Source organism: Fukomys damarensis, unplaced genomic scaffold, assembly GCF_012274545.1.
Source record: "Fukomys damarensis isolate Sample0158 unplaced genomic scaffold, DMR_v1.0_HiC HiC_scaffold_35, whole genome shotgun sequence".
Lineage (NCBI taxonomy): Eukaryota > Metazoa > Chordata > Mammalia > Rodentia > Bathyergidae > Fukomys > Fukomys damarensis.
The window spans coordinates 2,262,996-2,273,935 of NW_022900947.1; the positions used below are offsets into that span (position 1 = coordinate 2,262,996).

General features: G+C 60.8%; 1 long non-coding RNA gene across 1 annotated transcript; it reads right to left on the minus strand.

The window, feature by feature from the left end:
- Nucleotides 1-4,404: 4,404 nt before the first annotated feature.
- On the minus strand, nucleotides 4,405-9,903 carry LOC104874621. The gene is made up of 3 exons (XR_783789.2): nucleotides 7,479-9,903; nucleotides 6,491-6,621; nucleotides 4,405-5,636 (listed from the first exon to the last, which is right to left on the minus strand). It is a non-coding gene; the product is annotated as an uncharacterized LOC104874621 (long non-coding RNA).
- Between the last annotated feature and the right edge of the window lie 1,037 nt (nucleotides 9,904-10,940).

The window sequence follows — 10,940 nt, forward strand, 5'->3', positions numbered from 1 at the left end:
ACTTTTCTGTATGTTTCTTGTGTTTAGGGTTTTAATGTCTTCTTAGAAGTGTGCCTTTCTAATGCCACGGTTTTCTCCCTTGAAATGGTACTGCTCTATTATGACGTCCCTCTCAAGCCCCTCTTTTCCTGGAGATTGCTCTCAGCAGCCTCTGTTGCTTGTCCCAGTGGGGCCCCTTATCCTTGCTCCAGACTGCTCCCCAGCCCTGCCTTACCTCCCCATGGAACTGGATCTACTGATTCTTCAACAGCCTTCTCTTAGAGCCACCCTGCTCTTGCTGGAGCACATCCTTAAGTAACTTTCTAGTGATAGGCGCATGGAAGGTGAACATCTGTGTTCTGTGCTTTGACATGGTCTGCCCCATCCTGCCACTTGATGAAGAGCTTGTGTCAAATTCTAGCTTGAAGATGGTTTGCTGCAGAGCCATGGATGTGTGTCCCTCCTGGTATCCAGTGCTGGTGGGGCTACACTCTGTGGATTCTTATCTGTGTAGCCGACCTGTTTCTCCCAAGATGATTTAGCCACCCAGAGGTGATGGACCAGCTAAGCCCGCTGGCTGCAGCTCTTCTGCCGGGGCTGTGGCTTGGACGTGGCAGCAGTTGGAGCTGGAGGGGAGGAGCCTGTGGAGGTGAAGACTCTTCTCCTGGGCCCAGGGGTTGCAGGCTGAGCTGCTGCACAGGGAGCCTGGCACCACCCCTTCCTCACCTTCTCTGCTTCCCTTCTGCTCCTGCTGTGCACACGTGCCAAGGCCTCACCTGCAGCCCCACAGGTGCTAGGGCAGTGCATTGGGCTCCCACCTCTCTTCCTGTTCGCCCGTCCCGTATGCCGAGAGGGGCGAGGCAGACGGCATGGGGACGCCCGGGGCTTAGGCTCGCAATGCAAGCTGGTTCAAGTAGTACAGGAACTGCTCCGTCTACACCCGCAGCCTGCCAGATGGCAGGGGCAGGAGTGTGCAGTCCACACGAAGTCAGCTGCTGGTGTGTGCTTTTGCCGGTGTGGGGGTGGGCAGGGCCACGAGAAGCCACTGTGGGTGCAGTCTGGGCTCACGAGAGATCATGAATGCATCCGTGAAGCTGGAAGGATGGAGTCACGCAGCGTGCAGAGGGTCAGGAAGCCCCGGGACAGTGGCGGAAGTGGCAAGCACGCGGGTCCCACACGAATCTGCTTGTGTGTGTGTGTGCGCATGTGTGCGTGAATGTCTGGGAGCATCTCCCAGGTCTATCTGCAGAAAGGCCTCCACCCAGCCTGCTGCAGGCCCTGTTTCCTGCAGTTTCTCACTGGCGGGAGTCTGAGCTCTGGGGAGGAGCGGCCTTGAGGGCCGGGGAAGGAACAGTTCAGAAATGGACTAGAACATCTTGCTATGCTGGGGTGTGGGGGGGGCAGACAGAGAGAGATCACAGAGACTCAGCCCGAAAGGGCTCTTTTGTCCAAATTTGGAACAACTGAGCACTGACATAACGAAGAACAGCAGTGAACTATAAATCGCTGAAGCCGGGCACGGTGGTGAACGCCTGTGATCCCAGCGCTCCGGGAGGCTCAAGCAGGCAGACTGTGAGCTCGAGCCCAGCCTGGGCAACTTAGCCACTTAGTGAGACTTTGTCTCAAAATAAAGTATTTTTTAAAAAATGACTGGGGATGCAGCTCAGTGTGAAGGTCCTGGGTTCAATCCCCACTACCCCGCCCCCGTGACTGGAAAGACCAGGCCCCAGAGCACACATGGGTGGGCAGGCAGACAAGCCCCGGGCAGGGCTGGGGCTGTGGGTGCGTGCGTGGTGATGGAGGGACAGAGGCTGCTGTTTCAGGAGGCCCGCGGTGGCACGTGTGGGAGGCCCGGGCTGAGCCCCAAGCCCGAGTGAAGGATGGGTCCGGGGGAGCAGTTTTAAATTGCCCAGAAATAAGTGGCAACAACAGATAAAGCAGATAAACCAGATGACTCCTGACCAATTCACCATGCCCGAGCCTGCAGGAGGCGGGACATGGAGTCCGAGGGACTGGATGGCAGCTGCCCGTGTCCACCCGGCCCCCCAGAGGAGCCTGGGCATGAGGACAGCTGCGTCCCTGCTCATCCCCCAGGGACACGTCCAGTGCCGGGTGCTGGGGATGGTGGTCATGCTGCTCTACCTCTAAAATCACAAGGTGCACTACTAACATCTCTGGAGTTCTGAGGCGCCTCCACCGTGTTTCTGTGGGGCTGCGGCCTCTGACACACCCGCCAGCCTGTGCTAGGACCCAGGCTTCCTGCTTCAGAGGTTGGGGGCAGGATTCTCCTCCCACTGAAAGGCATTTAGTGAAATCCTGCCAGGTTTACATCCTATTTGGACAGGGAAACTGAGGCATGGGCCCGCTGTAGCTGCTGCAGCAGGACTGTAGAGAGGCCCTGACTTTCAACAGCCTCAGATAGCTTAGGGCAGGGGCTGGGCATTCCCTGCAGCGTCCAGGCTCGGGAGGGATGGTGGGAGCGCCCTACTCTGCCTGTCGGGAAGCAGCCAGAAACGAGGTGATGAGGACCCCAAGGCGCATGCTGTGTACCAATAAAACTTTATTTACGAAGAGAGACGGAAAGCCCAGGCCTGGACCACGGCCTGCCAACTCCTACTCTAGAAGACCCGCGCAACAGCCATCTGAGGAACTATCTGCAAGCTCTCCACCAAGACACTTCCCAAGGTGCCAACCAAAGTCACGGTGAATGCACCCACTTTTCAAAACATCTGCCCGGGGCTGCGCAACCCTCTCCTCTCTGGGGAGGAGGCTCCACTCCCTTACTCGCCCGCAAGGCCCCAGGGTGCACACTTCCACCAGGGTCTCTCCAGGTTCAGCCACACAGACGTGTGCAACACATGGGCACAAACTCACACCACAGATGCACATAGTACACATCACATGCATGCACCCAGTGCACAATCACATGTGCACGCACACACAGTATACCTACGCCTGTGCATGTATAACACACACACACAAAACATAGTGTACTTTACATACAGGCGCACACCTTAAACATGTACACAGATACAGGCCCACATGTGCCGGTGCGCGCGCACACACACACACACACCTGCTCCACACACCCCAGCAGGCAAAGCTGTAGCACCTGGACAGCAGGGGGAGCAGCGAGACCCCCAGGGGCAGGGACCCCGCCCAGAGCGCGGAGTGACTGCTGCCTGGCTGCTCCACCCGCCTCCTTCCAGACGGGTGGGGAAGCCCGGGACACACCTGTTGACACCAGGAGGCTACAGAGCTGCTGGGGCAGATGAACACGGTGGCCACAGGGCCCTCAGCAGCCCGGAAGTTCTGGCCGCCCAGCTTCCCCTGGTCTCCCAAGCACAGCCCCTACTGCTCAAGTGTCTCCCGCAGCAGCAGTGGGGTCAGGCACTGGGGGCAGCGGCAGCCTGAGCCTGAGGCCTGGGAAATGGCCCCGCAGCAGCCTGGGGCAGAAGAGGCTCAGTGGCCACACCGAGGGACAACAGATGTCTCCAGAGAGGCTGCAGACCGGTCCCTCTGTGCAGGTAGAGGCTGGGCGTGGTGGCCCCCGCCAGACAACTTGCTCTCCCAGGAGCCCCGATGCAGCCATTGCAGGACCTGACCTCCCTGGCACCCAGCCCTGCTAATGGGATAAATGCTTGTCTCTGCCAAGTGCCAGAGCAGTGTTCTCCACGGACACCCCTCCTAATGGCTTCATGAGACCAGGGCACGGCTGCCACAGCCTGTACCTTGTCTGCACCGTAGACTCCTCCCCAGACAGCGAGCGGTGGCCTGCAGTGGACACTGGGCAGAGGCCAGCGCCTAGTGAGCGGCACTTTGAAGCTGTTCTGACGGTCAGTCCGAGGCGCTGTCCAAGACCCGCTGCCCGAGCCGTGCTACCTCCTTTCCACGTGAGCCCAGCGTGTCACACGCAGGGGCCGTGGGCGTCCACGCAGGTGCCCTCCAGAGCCATGTTACAGGTGTGTGTGCCCTCCCACCCCTGCGACTGGCCCTGGTGGAGGGGTCATTGCAAGTCAATATCCAGCCCTCCTGACCTCTTTGCAGACCCTGCAGCCACTCAGCCTACCTCCCCTAAAGGCTGGGGACTCAGTACGGGAGGGCTGCAGGTGTGGCCGGCTGGCGGTCACCAGGCCAGGGCGGAGCATCGCCATGCTCTGCTGGATTGGGAACCAGGCCATGACAAGGTCCCTGCACCCCAGGCCTGCCCCAGGGCCACTGGCCCCTCAGCCACATTCCAGCTGGATTTAAAATGGTGAGGTCCTCGCGCCCTGCCCCCAGGAGCAGGCCAGACCTTTGAGGACTTTGGTTTTTTTTTTGGTACTGGGGATTGAACTCGGGTCCTTGCACTTGCAAGGCAGGCCACCGAACCGCTGAGCTAAATGGCCGGCCCATGTTTTGTTTTGTTTCTTAGACAGGGTCTCACTACGTAGCCTAGGCTGGCATCAAACTTGTGGTGATACTCCTGCCTCAGCCTCCCCAGTGCTAGGACTACAAGTGTGTGGCACCATGCTCTGCTTAGCAGGCCAGACCTTTGGAATGAGCCCCCACTGCGGAAGGCTCCCGCTGCACTCCTACCACCACTAACATGGCCGTGTCAGGACACAGGGAGGGGCTGCAGGGCCTGGGCACACACCTCTCTCACAGCAGCTGTCTCTACAGGGACCTGAGGACTGAGGTAGGGACACGGGGGAGTGTTGGCACCAGAGCCCAGGGTTCCCATGCCCGGGGTCCTCTGGGTGGCCCTGTCCAATGGTGGGAAGTGTCCGGCACTAGGCACCCTGGGAGGGGTGGCAGTGGCCGCACAGAGCAGGTACCTGCAGGGCAGTGACAGGGCAGCGGAAAGCCACGGGGACCTGGCAGGGCTGTGGCTCCAGATGGCCGTGGCCATATGAGAAGAGGCCAGCTTGGGCAGGCCGATGCAGGTCCACAGGATGCACAGCGGGGAGCCGGGCGTCCCCGAGGACGTCAGCTCTGGTGCAGGGTGCTGTCCCTGGGAGGGCCGGGCTTCTCTCATCTGCTGGGGCCTGAGAAGGTGCCCAGCCAGGCAAGCTGGGCCCTGCTGCCTGGGCTCAGGTGGCACCAGCTGGGGGTGACTCACACCCCTAACTTGCAACTGGCCTCCCTGCCGGGGTCCTGGGAGGGTGTCCCAAGGGCTGCCTGCCTCGGAGGTGACTATTCAATGTCCCCACTCCCTCATTAGGCCATCAGCTGGTTTCGTGTGTCCACCTTGTGCTGGGCTGGGGGACCCCGAGAGCACAGAGGTGAGGGAGTGGGCCGGAAGGTCATGGTGGGAAGGGCAGGGGCACAGGGTTGGAGCGAGGGCAGCCCAGTGATGACCCCTCGGGGAGGTGAGAGACACTGGGTCACCTGTCAATGGTCAAGGCCCGGGGCAGAGAGCGTGATGCCCCTCTCCTGGGCCAGGGCCCGGAATGTCGCCCCCTCCTGGACACCAGCAGGCCTTGCACCCACACCAGACAACGAAGCCCCAAAGCACTCCGCAGTTCCCTGGGTCAAGGGGACCCTGGCAACTCCACCCGCTGCGCAGAGGCCGCGAAGCCCGGCCTGTGTTTGTCCTGGCTGAGACCCAGAAGGGCATCTCCGTGCTGATGAAAAGGAGGCATTTACCTCCTTGCCGGATTCATGCGATTTTCCAGCTGTAATTGAAACAAGATCTGGAATGAGCCATCTAATTACTGCTCTTTCCTCGAAACTGAACGATAACATGTCCTGTCGATACAAGGCCTTTGTTCACGTCAAACACGGTTTCCCAGGGCAATTCCGACAGGCGCAAAAAGTGCTGGTTTTAAATAGTCGCTCTCACACCCGCGCCTGATGGAATCTGCCTAATCCTTTGTTCCATCTTCCCAGATTCTCTGTGTTCCTGCGTTCCTGCATAACAATGGCAGATGATTCCCCCCTCACCTGAAGACGTCCTGCCTAATTAGAATCCTAGGGCCTCAGAGACCTTGGCGCCAACCCATGCATTTGGCCGCGGGATAAACTGAGTCCAGGGCGTGGCAGGGCAGCGTGGCACATGTCACAGGCATCAGAAGCACGTTTGCCCCGTCCTGGGCCGGGGAGAGCACACCAGGGCAGGGTGCCGGGGACCCTGGTAGCCGATCTTTTTGGGTTCAGACCCCAACTGGGCCGTGCACCACCTGCTCCCCAGGATAGCCGACCCCAGGAACACTCTGTCCCCTTCATCTTCATCTTCACGGGCCCCCCAGTGTTGGGCACATCACAAGCTGTGCCACCCCGCTGTGGGGACTCAAGTGGACGAGACGCCACAGCGGGGTGGGGGCACAGCTCCCACCCCAGGCCTCTGGGTGGCCAGGGAAGAAGACAGGGTCGGGGTCCTCACCCCTGCCAGGCCACCTGTCAGCCCTGCCCAGAAACTCCTGCCTGCTCACACTGCTGCCTCCAGGGCCCTGGTACAGAAGCATCGCTCCCATGCCTCAGGACACATCTCAGGCTTGAACCAGTGACTCACACTGGGGCCTGCGCTCACCTCAGGGTTTCTGGGAGGGGAAAGCTCAAGAGAACACGGCTGATCTTGCTGAGTGTGGGCTGGAGATGTCCAGGTTCCAACCCAAGCGTTCTGGACTACTCCTCGCGCTGCCTGCTGGGAGGACCTGGGGGCTGGGACACACAGGAGGCAGAGGAAGTCGGGGAAATCCTGCTGCCCATGGGTTAGGGCAGGAGGTGCCACAGTGGGGACAAGTCTGTCCCTCTGCACGGCACTCACAGAAAGCAAGGCTTAGGTCTGCAGGGCTCGGGCTCAACCGCCTTCCTGGCAAAGCCGAATACAGACGCACCCTTGGCGTTGGCCAGGTTTGTTGACGGCGATGACCAGGTAAAGGTCAGAGGAGACTTACGGAAGCCTGCGAAGGTCAGAAGCTCAAGTACTGCTTCTTTTCATAGGGATTTTTTTTTTTTTTTTTTTTTGGTACCAGGATCAAACTCAGGACCTTATGCTTGTGAAGCAGGCAGCGGAACCACTGAGCTAAATCCCCAGCCCTGTAGGGATTTTTTAAAATGTTGCCAAAGTAATTCAAGCTCTCAGAACAAGTCAAACAGTTCAGGACATCGCAGAGCACAGGTGAAGAAACCGAGGTGCGGATGGGGCGGGCGGCCCTAGGGGGGTGATGGGCAGCGAGGGCCTTGGGTCTCCCCAGTCTGGACCCTCTGCGGTCTGCAGCTTGCGGCCTTCCACCCTCTCACTGAGGACCCCGATTATGCCAGGCCCACCCAGACCCCTGCTCAGCCAGGTCTGCAAGGCTCCTTCGGTCCCTACGGCCACACAGGTGCTGGTCTGGGGATTAGAATGTGGAGAACGTGGACAGCTGTGGCGCTAGGGCGGAGCAGGATTATCTTGCTCATCACAGGCTGCAACTCTCCAGGGAGGCAGAAGAGGGCTGGGGACGGCAAACCACTTAGGACACATGGAGCTGTGGTTACAGCACCCTCCTTCCTGAAGGGAAGCTGCAACTGCTTACCTCTCTCAGCAGGAGGACACCTGGCCAAAGGGTGGCCACAGGGTGGGGTCAAGAGGCCAAGGAACAATGTATGGGGATGTGGCCTCTTTCCCGCGGTGGCTTTTCTCCTCCTCAGCTCCTCAGTTCCTCCTCATCACATGACAGCTGCCACAGCTCCGGGTATCACGTTTGTACACACACAGCAAGGGAAAGGCAGCAAATGGGTCTTCTTGGTCATTTCTTACTTGTCATCAGGGAGGTCTCACTGGCTGAGTCCTGCACTCCATTCCCACAGCCTCTTCTGGGGACCCTGCAAGGAGCCAATGAGGTTGGGTGTCCAGGACAGGCTCTTCCCAAGGTCACAGGTGTAAAACCCAGTGAGCCGAGCCCAGGTGCAGGCCCACAACTGCCGTCTGCCTAGGCCCAGGCCCAGGAGGGCAGGAGCTGAGGCTCCTGGGACTGCCTTGCTCCTGTGCTGCTTGTGGACTGAAAGTTAGGATGGAGATGCTGCGGGGAGGCCTGGCTTCCAGGGCGGGTCAGGGTAGGCAGATGCAAGCTGTGGGCGACAGAGAGGCTGCTTTGGGGCCTCAGGCAGCCGAGAGGGGGACACACCTCGGGCAGCCAGGCCCTGGACCGGGTGGGCACACAGTGGACCAAGAGGAGAGGAGCCCTGCTCTAATCCACCACTGGCCCAGTCCGCGGCCAGCCGTCCTCCTCCGGGCTGTCGGAGCTCAGCTACGCCAGATCCAGCCCCGATCAATATGCAATGGATTCCGTCTGCGGCTGTGCGCCCAGGGCCAGGCTGGCCACCTTCTGACTAGACAGACAGATAGGTTTCTGGAAGCCTGTGGGGAGGGGCGGGAGAGAAGCCAGCCTCACGCTGTCCTGCCTCGCGTTGAAAAATGAAATTTCCAGCACCTACGAGGGAAGATCCTCAGCTCGGCTGCAGCAGACTCGTGCACCTGGTGCTGTTCCGGGAGCTGCCCAGGCTTCGCTCAGGCCTGCCAAGGGGTCTCCGCTGGGCCGGTCCTCCTCACCCCAGAGTGACCAGTGGACAGCAAAGGAGGCAGGGCACACACGGCACCGGTGGGCAGCCAGCATGGACCTTGGAGGCCCCAACCTGGGCCTCTGCTCCAAGGCAGGGGAAACTGGTGCCAGGAGGGCAGGGGGCTCCCCCCACTTCAAGGCAGCCCGGAAGGGCCTGCTGGGCATGGGATGCCAGGCTGGCAGAGGAAGCTGCCGGGGAGAGGCCCTACCACTGTCTCCTGGGCCCACGGCGCACCCAGCACCCAGAGGCTCCCAGCAGGGCTGAGGCTGGAGGTCAGGCGGCTCAGGCCCCTCCCTCCTGCCACCCACCCCACAGCACGCTTTAACGGAGCCCCTCCTAGGAGCCGTGCATGGCTGCTGGACCAGGTGGAGGGTACAAGCACTACCAAAGAACTGGTCATGATGATGGCTTTGCCTGGGCAGCACGCAGGAGGCTGGCAAAGGGGCCAAAGGCCCAGCTGGGCTGAGAAGGGTGGCGTCCCGGAAGAGGGGCCGCAGGCTACCAATGTGGACGGAAGAGAGCCTCAGGGACAGACAAGGAGGCAGAGACAGGATAGAACAGCACATGCCAATGCCCAGGGGCCACATGAGGCAAGGGCAAGTGGCCCTCAGCGTAGATGGAGAGGGCTGAAGGGCTGCACAAGAGTGAGGTGCAGGGGGACCCACTCAGGAAGGGCTGCTGCGAGCACAGCAGCACAAGTCCGCTCTGCAGCTCGGGGTGTGTGCCCTGTGGGAGTGGGCTGTGCACAGAGACATAGGTGTGCACGGCCATGCGTCCACCCGGGTAGTATATGTACCTTCATAGATGTGCATGCACAAGATTATGCTTGTGGGTAGTTGTTCGTGATTATCCGCACAAACGTGGTACCTGTGCATATGCCTGCATACGTGTGCCTGTTGTACATTTGTGTAAGAATGTTAATGTTCACACACTTGTGAACAAGCACATGTGGACATCTATGCACCCATTGTGTGTAGCGGCAGGGAAATGTGTGGGTGCACAACGCATGGAGGTATATGCGAGCGTGCAGTGTGCACGCACAGGGTGAGTGTGCAAGTGCTGAATCCGTGTGTGTGCATGGGTGTTCATGTCTCTGTGCACACAGAAGTGTGTACTCCTGTGTGGGTGAGCATGTGAACACGCGTGTGCAGATGTGGCAGTGGGCGTGCAGAGGCACGCTCATGGAGGTGCACCGTGCACGTGGTGCCTGTGTGTGCGGGGAGGTGACTCCGGGAGACAGGCGCCCAGCCCACCCCTGGCGACGGCCCCTCCCCTCTGGGCTGCACAGCCAGGCAAAGTTGCCCCTCTGCAGCCCCGGCTTCCTCCGCACCATACCGCCCGAGTGCCTGCGCACAGTGCAGCAGACTCCCAACAACCATCCCCGCCACCCCTCCTGCTCACGCCAGCTGCTCACAGGAAGGCATCTTCCTGGGCTCATGCTGCTGCTGGAGAATTAGAGCAGCTCCGGAGCCTCCTTCTCCTTGTCTGGGCAGGAGGCTCCTCTGGCTGGCTGCAAACAGCTGCGCCCCCTGGGGCCGTAGCACCAAGTTCCGCAGCACTGAGAGCACAGCCCAGGGCTCCCAACCTGTGCACCGGGCAGGGTCCCCCAGTCCACTTCACACCCTTGGCTCCAGGTCCGGGTGCAGCCCCTCCTGTGCTCCTGCTGAGGCCAGGAGCTCAGGCCACAGCACTGCGATGACATGCAGCCGGCTGTCCCTCCCCACGGGCCTGGGCCACGTTCCCACCCCGGCCAGAGAGCAGCTCCGGGCTGCCATCGCCTATAAACACAGGAGGCTGTGTCTGGCGCAGTACCTGCATGGACCCCCCAGGCCCCGCACCCCCAGAGTGCTGCTCAGAGGCGAGTGCGCTTCTGTGGGGGCCCTGGGGATGGCCAGCTGCCTTTGCACCCTTCTCTGGCCTGGCCAGGCCAGGGGCACCATCACCTCCTCCACGATGTCCTCCTCCCAGACTGGGGGAGCCCCGAGTGCCCCTCTTAGTGTGGGGCCCTGTCCGCCCCAGTGGGCTCCGCGAGGCCAGGCCTCCCTGTGGAGTGTGGGTCTCCACAGCTCCCCAGGACCGAGTGGCCGCCAACGAGGGTGTGGCTCTCCTGCCCCATCACTCGCCGGCCACCGCTCTTCGCTTCCTCTACGCGTGTGAACTTCGAGGACTGGCATAGGACACATCCCCAGCTGCACCCCTCCCTCAGGCAGGCCCAAGTGTGGGCTGTGCTGTTGACAAACAGTGAGCAAGGAGGCTAGAGTTCCAGCGACATCTGCTAAGGCGGCCGTTCCCCCAGGGAGGCTCTGCAGCCTTACAAAGGAACTCAAGAAAGCAGCCGCCCCCAGACCAGACACACTTCTGGGCCTCCCTGCGGTGGTGGGGCACGGTCACCCCAAGGCCTCTCATGAGGCCTAGCACCGGACTGCAGCACCCCT